This window comes from Pteropus medius, unplaced genomic scaffold (assembly GCF_902729225.1).
Source record: "Pteropus medius unplaced genomic scaffold, Ma_sr-lr_union100, whole genome shotgun sequence".
Taxonomy (NCBI): domain Eukaryota; kingdom Metazoa; phylum Chordata; class Mammalia; order Chiroptera; family Pteropodidae; genus Pteropus; species Pteropus medius.
Genome location: NW_024346062.1, coordinates 11,593,202 through 11,605,528, shown reverse-complemented (window position 1 = coordinate 11,605,528; position 12,327 = coordinate 11,593,202).

The window sequence follows — 12,327 nt, the reverse complement described above, 5'->3', positions numbered from 1 at the left end:
CCTCCCACCCCCTCAAAAACAGTTTTTTCATACTTTTTAGGAAAGTATCAAAGATCGGTGATTTACTATACCTGTGCCGAGAAAGTGTTCCTGAGTCAAATAACTTTAAAACTCTCTCTACTCAAAATATTCTTTCAAGAAGAAGCAAGCACAAGTGGCCTAGATGTAGCTTAACCAAATGGTTAATGTAGCACAATCTCTGCAATCAATCAAATGTGAGTCCAAATTTCTGTTTAACCTTTTAAATTGTATGACCTTGAGTAAATTGCATGTCTCTGGACCTCAAATTTTTCAGTAAATTACTAGTAATAATGTCTATGTCATAAGGTTGTGGTGAAGATTAAATTAGATACTGTATATAAATGGCTGACTTTAGTGCCAGGAATTAAGTAAGCCCTTAATGAATGGTGTGTGATTGGTATTACTCAATGGTCCAAATTTTTCTTTTCCTACCAGCAATAAAAGTTTTCAAATAGGGGAAAAATAGTTTTGCTTATGGCAAGGGCACATTAATATGTATAACATGGGTATTCGTAAGGGTTTCTTCTTACAACTACAGTTTATACTGGCTTTTGTGTATAATTCTGAATGGTATAGTCTATCTTCATAGGAGCCAAAGAAAAATACAAAGAAATACAATGAACCAAAAAGAAAATGGGAAAGATCAAATTGGGAAGAATGACTAGGAAAGGGAAAGGCCATAGTGTAATAGAAAAGTCAGTTCTATGTTGAAGCACATAGTATGAAGTTTGAAAAAAAGGGCTATAGATTCAGATAAAACCGGCTTCTAATTTTCCCTGTGCCACTTACTATTTGTGTGCCTTGGGTAAATTTAACTTCTCTAAATTCCCCCTCTTTTCTTTTCCTTCAGAAATGTTAGAATATTAACTACTTCAGAGAGTGTTGGAAGTATTAAACAAGTATAATATATGTCAGTTAAACTGAGAAGTTTCTTTACTATCTTCTCTATTAGAATAATTCCCTAAACACACTGCATAACCACCTCACTCACGTCACTTAACTTTGGAAAATAAAGATATACACAATACAAACAAATAATGAGCTACCTAAAAATGGTGAACAATTTTATGTATACAATAATTTTAATAAAATTTTAATGTCCTGTTTTTTGTTATTTATTTAAATTTCCAAAACAAAATGAAGTGTTCAATTTAGGACAAAATCTGAGGGCACAGCATTTCGGCCCCCTTACCACCAGAACATTGTATTTTTACCAATAAAATTTAAAGTTTACTTTAAAAAGCTAAACAAAAGTGCTTGCTTCGGCAGCACATATACTAAAAAGCTAAACAAAGGTATTTATTGTAGTAACATCCACCTTAACCATATTTGTTTCCTAACCATGAACTTCTGGCTGATTTTACTGACAAGTAGAATTGAGAAAGTGAGGAACAATCAGCTCATCAATACTACATAACATTGTTCTTTTTTTTAGTGGACAGCAAATTGTGCTGAGCTCAAATACTATTTGAGTATTTGTTCAATAAAATAAATGTTCTATGAAATAAAGCCTTCCTATCATGCTTTCAAATATCTAAGGGAAAAATGCTATAAATAATAAAATATTTTAAATGGCATTGCAAATGTTCACCTCAGGCTATACTTAAAAGAATGAGCACTGGAAATAAGAGTGTTACAAATAGACTTTATTGTTTTGCTTTATGGATAGCACAGCAGTTTTTAAAAAAATATGTAAAACTATAGAAAATGGCCATTAACATTCTAATGATCTCTAAGTTACCTGGTGTTTTTGGAAGTATAAAAAGTTTTCTTAAAACTGCTGATGTCAATATAGCTTTCACGCATAGACAGGCGATTAGGTTTGATTTCAAAAATCAGACTACTTTATCCATGTGAAAGATTACTTGGATTTTACTTTAGTTTAAATAATAATAAAACAAACTCCAATAAAATTTTAAGTTGAGATGGGAAAAAACATACATTTTATTTCTACTCTCCCTAACTAAACTTCTGTTTCTGGTTGACAATATATTTTCAAACAACCAGCAAAATGTCACATAAAAATCTTTTTTCTGTATTAACAGAAGATATTGTATGAAATTCCATAGAAATTATTTTGGAAAATTTAGAGCAAATGTTCTGATTTAGTTTTAAACTGGCATCAAATATATATATGTTTACTGAGTGGGAATTGAGAGTATTTGTTCAGATCATCTGACATTTAACATAGATAGGGAGATCCAAAAATAAGCCATAAATATTTTATAACAATATAACTGACTTTTCCCAATTCTCTTTATTTATATTGGTACTTTGGTGGGAAAGTAATGAATTATAAGTATAAATAAGTATAAATATAAATTATAACTATAAATATAAAATATAAATAATAAGTATAAATTATAAATGCATGAGATTTCTGGTAGCCATTATAATACAAACCTCTCTGAATGTCAGCTTGAACCCTAAACTTCAGACATGTGTCATGGCCAAAAATGGTGACTGGAATTTTCCAAGTAGAAAGTTTTCCACACTTCAGGAAAGTCTTGATTTCACCTCCCTGTTCTCATGCTTTATGTATTTTATAAGGAAAAAAAACTTTTTCCCTAAAGTTTGTCCCCCTAATTCTCTTATATTTCTGCAGCTAAAGGAATCCTAGTCTTTTACTATCGCTCTAAAAATATGATATACTTCAATATAAATATTGAATGTGCCATTTCAGAATCATCTACTGAGACCTTTCCTTGCACCAGTGCTGCTCTTCTGCCTTGCTCCCCTCCTATGAAATACTAAGGAGAGGACAAGTCCTATTCTGAATGTCACAGATGTCGCTTCAGATCATCTGGGGTTTCCATAGTGTCCTATCATGGTTACCCTCCTCTCACTATATCTAGCTATTTCTATAAGCCCCTGAGTTTGACCCTGATTGAGGAGCCTAGGTTTTAGTCCTGGTGTCACTGTCTTTTTATCTTCCTAGAACCAATGTCTTCCTCGGGTGGGAAATTATCTCTGTTATATTCTCCCCCTCCCCCCAATCTTATGACTTTCTTTGAGATCGCCCTCTCTTTCTGGGGTAAATAAACATCATAGCTTAGCGTTAGTAGTAGAAAGTACACTAATTTAATGTTTTCAAAATCTTATTCCCAGAATATTAGTGGGTCGAGGACTTGGGTAGGTTCTGGGATGAAGAGATATATTTTCTGCCTTCAAAGAGCTGAGTTTACTGAACAGACCAGACTGGTTGGGAACATAAGAGAAACACTGGGGTAGGGAGCAGTGGCAGGGAGTTTCTCAGGAGTGCCATTTGAAAGGAGTTACTAGTATGGCTGGTGCTTAAAGCATGAGAGGGAAAAGATTAGAAATAAATTTGGATAGTTGAGCAGGATCTTTTTCCTGGCTTTGTTAATATTTCATGGAGCCTGTTGTCACTGGAAGCCACCGATGCATTTGGGGCAAATCAGATTTGCATACTGGAAAGATCACCCTAAGGGTAGAATGGAAGATAAATAGAAAATGAAGATTGGAGTTGGGTGGGGAGAATTAGATTTAGGGAGACCAGGAAGGAGACTACTGAGTAGTCCAGTTATATGCTGATGACTGTCAAAGAGTAGATGTGAACATTTTGGGAAGTAGACTTGATAGATTTAGGCATTGATTAAATGTAGAGGATGAGGCTGACATCTGGATTTCTGGCTCAGACAACTGAGTAAACACCTTGTTTTCCCCCCGGAGACTCAGAATAAAAGGAGTTTTTGGAGTGGATTTGGTAAGAGAGAGAAATGAGATCAAATGAGTTTGGCTTTGGATCTGCAAAATTTGAAGTCCATGTGGAAGAACTCAGTGGAAATGTCTTAAATAGCCTGTTAGATATATAAAGCTGGAACTTTATACATTTAAAGTAAAGTGTTTAAAAGTTATGTACAGTGGCATACTAAGGGTGGACAGTGGCAGCAGTCCACTCTGGGCGAAGGCAGTAAAAGGGGCATTATTTGTAGAATTAAAAATGAAAACAAAACCAATTAAAAGTCAGTCTACACTGACAATTCAGAAGAATGCCAATGAAAAACATATTCCTCCCTGAAAACATCTTTTATTTGTCTAAGCTCTAAGCAATTGCTGCAATTACTGTCCCCTTTATAAAATCATGGTGCACATGCATCAAGAAGGCTACCATATTACATTCAATTTTGGTTGTGGAAATCTAAAACAGATAGAATAAAATTTCTGTAATTGATAATCCAAATCATGAAAGATGTTATCAGGACAATTTAATAGCATTAGAACATGGGTTTGGGAAGATGAATGCCAAATTGGGATATAATGGAAATATGCAAAAATCATATATCTATAGATAAGATAAATTAGAATTTATCTCGTAAATTTTAGTACTACATAAAAGTCTTCATGATCTAATACTGAGTTATTTCTCTTATTATGTGTCCCCATTGATCACTTCATCCATGTTGACTTTTTTAGTATTTTTTATACTATGCCGCCTCGGGATTTCTGCACTTAGTCTTCTCTTTGGAATGCTTTTCCCCTCATAAACTCATGGCTTGTTCTTCACTTTCTTCAGGTATCTTATCAAATATCCTCTTCTAAGGGAACTCCTTCTTGCTTACCTTATCTAAAACTGTATCTCTCACCTCACCCACCATTCATTTGCTGCGCTATGCTCTTCCATGCTTTTTTTTTTTTTTTTTTTTACCATTTATCACTATCTAAAGTGCAATGGAGTTTATTGCTTTTTATAAATTGCTTTTTATTTGTTCCTTTGTTATCAGTTTCCCTAAAATGTAGGCATGAACAGTGGTTTTCTTTTTTTATTTATTGTTAGATCCCAGTTTTCATAGGCTCACAGGTATAGAGTAATTACATAATAAATATTTGTTGATTAAATAGACAAAGGATATTGCATGATTTGCAAAAGTAGTTTTATAATAAAGAAAATGTATATATATATACTATATAAAAATAATAAAACCTCTTTTTTTGGAAGGAAGGACTCATGTCTTAAATACCAAATGCTTTCACAGTGCCTACCTCAGTTTCTGCACAAAAAAGTACTTAATAGATAGGGTAAATATATGTTCTAGTTTGCTCCTGTAGTTTCAGTATTAATTATTAATGGCACCTCCTTTAATTTTCACAGGGATCTCAGTTAGGATAATAATATAATCCTTTAGTGAATAAATGTCTGATGAATGAAATATTAAAGACCACTGTGAAAAAGGTAAAGCTATTTGAGGTATATCCTACTTTCACCTCTCCCCAGCTAATTATGCATTTAATTGGATAAAGTTTCTAAAGAAAATAGCTTAATATAATTCCCTCCCTGCCCCACCCCACCTGATTTTACCTCCTGTAGCTGTCTTAGTTTTATATTTCCATTGAATTCCATAATAAATATATATTTTTGGATTGAATAGTTTAATTCATTCACAAAGTATTTACTGAGTCCCTACAATGTGTTTGGTCTTTTAAGAGGCTCCCTCTCTGGTGGGGATTCTAATGGTATTTTAGAGCCAATGTCACAAGTATAAATGATTATTAATTATTTTTAGAAACATTTTAAAAAAATGCTTTTAATGCAAATAAGAAAAATAAAAATAAAATTAACATAAACTGGAGTCTTCTAAAATAACTATAATGCTCTTAGAAGTTTACCCAACTCTGCCCTACTATAACCCTCCATAATCCTAACACCTTAAAAATAGCACTCTCAGATTTGGAATTCATTTAGTCTTTAATTTTATGAGTATTTTAAAAATTTACATTTTATATAAAAATTTTGTATCCTACTTTCACTCATTATTTTATTATAGATGCTTTCAGACCACTACGAGTCCACATTATATCATAAGCATACATTATAATTATAAGTATGGCTATACTTTATGTTAATTGTTTAATCAATTCTGTATTATAGACATTTGATTTATTATTACTTTTAATTATAGAGAAATTCTGTAATAAATGCCCTTATAACTCTGGGTTACTTTGTATTTTGATTTCCTTTGAGTAAAAAATGTTGAATCTCAGTCACGGGGTTTAAGTTAGACTTTTTATACCTCCTGATATGATCTTCTAAAATATTTGTACTAATTTATGGCATTAACAACAATTTAAGATGCTATACTTTATGTTCTAAATTTAACTGCATCTTTACTAAATTGGGTATTATTATTATTTTCTCTTCTGTTACTAGAAGAGAGATGAAAAATTTGCCAGACAGATAGAAGGCCAACAGCTACTGTGATGAACATACTTATTTTTAGTATCTATTGGCTGATAATATAATTTGATGGTTAAAATTAAAATCTTACTTCTGTTTAGTATCTGCTAGAATTTCAATTTTGTACATATTATATAAGTAAATCTTTGTTTCTAAGATGGATATAATTTCTACTTCATAGGATTGCCACAGGCTAATTATTGTAAAACTCCTATTAGAGTGCCTGTACTTAGTAGGCACACAGAGTATAATATTATTATTAAGAAAAAGTAAATTAGACTAGGAGGGAAAAAGGTATACTACAAGTAGTATGCTTTTTTTTTTTATCTGATACTTTAAATGTTTCAAGGTTAAATTTTTTTCCTATAAATCGATTGATTATATTTACACATTCCTATGGTATCATTCAGGAGACTTCATTTATATGTGACAGAAATCACTGCAAAGTAATTTTAGGAAATTTATAACCATTGGTTCATGTAACTAGTTAACTCATGGGTAGATTTGGATTTGGTTTTGTAGATTCAGAGACTCAAATGATGTTAAGTCTTTGTTGCCTTCTTGCTCTGGCTCTCACTCTTGCTGGTTCCACTCTGCTCCTTGTAAAATGGTCTCATTCTCTCCTATACAGGCAGACTCCCTCCATATAGCTAAGGAACACACTCACCAGTGGTTCTAGGCGTCCTCATTCCAACTCATCACAGTGGACAGCTGCTGTCTCCCACATTCGTGATTGAATCTTTTGGGATCCACCTTTTCACCTCCATTTACAATCCAGCCAGCTTTTTTCAGGAGCACTAAACCCTACAGCATTCATGGTATGTAATGAATATACTTGTCTCTTTTGCTTCTAGAAAGGTGTTAATTTTATAGCACAATTTTCATGACTCAGATCAGGAATTTCGACTGAGAAAGTCTGAAGGCAAATGTCGTAAACGCCCAGGCCAAGATGAGAGAGGTGAGCAGAAATGAGTTTGGGAAATCTTCTTGGACATCCAAAGAACTACAAATACCACCTATGCTTAGCTGATGACATTACAGAGAATTTTGTCGCATGCCTAGAAGAATATTGATAAGTTGGTTTCTTTGATAAATGTTCATTTCCCAAGGCACTCCCTGCAGGTGCTGAAGTGAAGCTATTATCATTGCCACCATCTGGGGCCCAGAGGAAGCAGGGTGATGCCTTGTGTATTCTTCTGTCTGGCTTCCCACCATGGATGTCTTCTTGAGGTCTTTATTGAAGTGCCTCAAAAAGTAGGGGAGAACTTTCTGAGGTGAAAAAGTGATAATAGTCTTTTGGTTGTTAGAGTGCTATTCATGATCTGCTAAAAAAATATCCCTTGGTGCCATTGTTAGAGCCATAATAAAGATCATTGGTTAGTTTGAATGTGATATTTCTTATGTTTCTATATAATGCTGCTTAGATTATAATCCTAGATAATAATCATTGTCAGCCGAATCATCTGAGAAAACAAAGGAAAACATGAGCATTCAACACCCAAAACTGAACCATTCCATTTTCTCTAAGCAGCATGCACCTGCTGAGGTGTGAGCTGCCTGCCATCAGTGTCATTTCAAATGATGACATTTCATCAGTGTCATGAGAAATGTGATTGACTTTTCTTCTGCTATGAATGAGGCCCAGATTTTTATTCCACTTTTAGGGCTGTTGGATCGGCCTGCATTTTCTTTGGTGTCTGTGGTAAGTTCTTGCTCAGAAAGCTATTACCTCTTTGATTTTGTCTTGAAGGTTACAAGTCACGTTAGGCAAAGCTGTGAGGATTTTGCTGAATCCTTGGTGAAAAGCAATCATCGCTGCTGAGTTTCCTTCATTGATACTTACATACATTTTGACAAATAGTATGCTATTTGGCATAAACACGACAACAAATTATGTTGTCGTGTTTATGCCTTTATCTTATTCTAAAAATCTCAGTTTTAGGGATATGGAAATCCAAGTGGAAGATGAGGTCCTTGATGTCAGTTAGCAGGTAGCAATTTCTAGCTTGTTTTATTTCTAAATAAGCTACTTTAAATTAAAGAGGATTAATTTCTTGTAACCTGCATGTGTAGACTGAGAAAAGAAAAAAAATTCAATACTAGACTCACATTTTTTTTTATAATAGAGCCTTTTTTTGTGTGTAAAGCTTTTGTGCCAATATTTAATTATTCAGATAATTACCTTAATTAGCCAATGGAAATACAACTACACCTAAATGGAATTAAAGTTGGGAATGTAGCCCAGTGCTTTTGATTTTGTTTTATTACTTTACTGTGAATATTGGCTTATTTAATCCTCTATTGTTCTCTCTACACTTTTATTTTGGGCTAATTTATTTTTCTAGCCCCAAATTGCATCTCTATGTGAATAAAATCTGAACTATGGATAATTTCAATCCTATTGTCTCAGACTATCTATCCCTATCTTTCTAGATGCCTACTATACATTTCCATTTTGTGATTCCATCATAATCTCAAACTTCATGTACCTAATATCCAAAATATATAAAGAACTCATACAACTCAATGATAAAAAAATAAACAATTCAATTAAAAAATAGGCAGAGGACCTGAACAGACACTTCTCCCAAAAAAGACATAAAATGGCCAACAGACGTATGAAAAGATGTTCCACTTCACTAGCTAGTAGGGAAATGTAAGCCCAAACTACAATGAGATACCATCTCACACCTGTTAGAATGACCCTCTCAATGTATTCTCATCAAGCAGAGAGACTTATTAAAAAATAAATCAGATAATATCACTCCTTTGCTGAAAAGCCTCCAGTAACTGCCATTGCACTCACAGTAAAACCTCCATTTCTCTTTCTTTGACCTAAGTTATTACATCATCATGTCACACCTAGATAACTGCAATATCCTCCAAGCCTTCTTAAACTACTCTCTCTGGATTTTGATCTGTCTGAATACCTTAACAAGGCCTATCTTTATGAAACACTTTTTTATCACCTTACTTTATAACACACAATCCTTATCTCATAATATTTCAAGTAAAAATTCCTCTGGCTCTTAAAGCCTTCCATAGTCTACTCCAACTATACAAAACACTCCTATTTCTCATTTTTGCTCCAAAAAGCTCCATTCACTTTAGTCAAGCCAGTCTCAGATATACTCCATGTTCACACATTATCCTGGAAGCACTTTTTTTTTTTCTGTATGTCTGCTTTGGTCATAGACATCCTCCAAGGCTTACTTTATTTTCTAATTTCTATAAAGCTTTCTCTGACTACCCTGGTTCTCACTGATTTACCTTGCTTTCAAACATCTGTTGAACTTAAATATTTGTACTGCCCACTTTAACATAAAGATTTACTCTCTGCAATCGGTCACAGATTATTTCACTTAATAAGCACCTTTTAGAAGGGGCCATGTCTTTTCCATTTGATTTTCTGTTGTGATGTTGAGCCCAGGAAAAGTGCTCAACACATATTCGTTTATTGACTCATTTTAGATGTCATCTTAGGTTATCTATTAATTAATTATTAAACATGTTATATGTGTTAACAACATGGCACTAAATATGAAACAAACAAAAGCAGACCTTTTTGGAGTCTACCAGAGAGAAAATGCATGATACACAGAATAATGAGAATTATTTATTAAGCATTTGGCATTTTAGTTATGAGGAACCCGAAGTTCAAAGGGGTGAAGGAACTTTGTCAAGAACAAAAGAACTAGGAAGTGGCAGAATGAATTTCAAATATAGATAGTCTGCTAGCTGAGTCCATGAACTGAATTGCCTCTCATAATATACATTTGTTTACTGTAAAATTTTAAGGGCCTGGGCCATTATTATAATTTTAATATAAAGTTTCTTATGTATTTTGCTAACACTAAATATATAAATCATATATTTCCCTTTTTGCTATATCAGAGAACTATGTGGGCTTGTACTTTGTTTCAGTCAAATATCTGAGAAAAATAGTCAAATAGTCACCAATTTTCTCAGTTAAGCCCACTTTATAAATAGCTCTTGGCAACTTAGGGGTCCACATGGTGAGTGCATAGTACTATCTTGCAGTCATTCCATCACTGGGACAAGAATTTCGAGGATCTGTCAGTCTTACAAATTACTTTCAGAAAGACTTGTTTTCAATAGTTGAGTTTAAAAACATTCTAAATTGCATTTACTACAGTTTGTTTAAAGCTTTTTTTCCTGGCCTATCTTTCTGAGTTACAGCTTAATTTTTCACTGTCTTATTTTAATTTCTCTCTTTTTTTCTAGATTTCATCCTCTCATTTATTATTCTTTGTCTCCTCTCTGTTTCTGGCTTTTCTTCCTGCAGCTGGGCTTTGGTTAGAAGGGGTGGGCGCAGCTGCCCAACCATTTTCACATTCTTTACTGATGTGATTTTCTTGAGGTAAAACATCACTTAAGAAATATTACTCAACAATTAAATGTTTCTGTCCTCCTCAGATTCGGTATCTGAAATTCTGCCAATAAGACCCTTTGCAGTTGTTTGTATTGGTTTGGATCCCTTCCTGTTATTTTAGTCGTTCTGTGCTGGTTTGCCTTTTATGTAATATTTTGTTATAGTTGTAATTTCTCCTTTCTATCTAATATGAACCACTGACTTGTTTCTACTGTTATCTTTCTTTTCTTTTCTTTCTTTTTTTTTTTCCAGGGGAAGAGGGCTCATTGACTACTTTTTTGACTGCTTTTGACTACATATTTGACTGCTTTTTAAACTAAATGTTTCATCAGTTTGCTGGGCCAGGTTTTCATAGGATTCAGGGACAATTTTGGAGGCAGGAGTTGGATTCTTGCTCAGCCTTTGAAGTTTCTGACTTGTCCACTGTGCTCTTGGATTAAAGCAGGGGCAATTTATATTGATATCACTACTTAAAGGCACAAAGTTGCACCCAGTAGATTTATGGTGGACATCTGAGATTATCAGGTTTGAGTGTTATTTCTAAATGACGTGTTTTTTAATCTTTCAAAAGTTATCCTAGACTTTTTTAGAGTAGCACTTTAGCTGACTTTTCAATAGATCCATTAGATATTTAAACATTTATATTAATTTGTTGAATAACCCATATACATTATGCTTAGTTTATCTTTAGACAAATAACGATGTGTCAGAGTACCTGAATTAAATGACACTATTTAGCATTTATAGAAATGAGGGAGGTGGGTCCAGGGATAATATTAAGATATTTAATAATCATGAATACCAATGCTCAGAATGGAAGCCAACCTTACAGTTGGGTCTTGGACCTCCTATCATGCTAGTACTTAACATCTTAGTTGTTGGATTATTGGGAAGCTGGCATCCTAGTGGAGGGCACCAGGGTATACACATGGGAAACTTGAGTTAATATAGAATTATTTTAATACTTTAATAAGTGGATACATATTAGTCTTGGGTGAGAATATGCTCACAGTTGATTTGTTTTTATTCAGATGCAGTCATCTCCTTCCAATTTATACAGTGTGAACCATACAGAGTATTGTGATGGTGTATGATTTCCCATGGTGGTTTTGGTGAAGTGTGTCCAGGTCAAGTTTAGATCTTTTTAAATTGAGGTTCCCAATTTTATGAAAATCAAAGCCTACCTTCATCTAGAGAAGGAAGTGTTCTTTTTTTTGTTGTTTCACAAAAGACACTTAATTTAGGATTGAGTTTTGGTTGCAGAAGTTATTAACTATAATTTTGGGAAAATTATTTAATAACTTTAATTTTACTTCTTCCTTACTGATAAAAAGAAGGGAATGGAATCAAATAAGCTCTAAGCTCCCTTTAAGATCTCATATCTCAAATTCTATTCAAATACCAACACAAAAACTTCTTTTGTCTGATATTTAATAAAAATCAACTCATTTCTTAGAATGTATAGAAAAAGACAGAGGATGATCAACTTTTGGGAATATAAAGCATCCCTAATAATTACTTATATATTTCTTTCCACAGGGTTTCAATACTCTGTTTAAAGATTATCTGACTAAAATGTTTTTTCTTTGATTTGCATACAAAAGCAAAAAATGACTATATAAAATAAATTTCCTTTTCTCTATATAGGAGTATTTGATTGCATTGTGAAACATCACGATAACCTTTCTGCAATGAGGGTGAAGTTACACTGAATTCT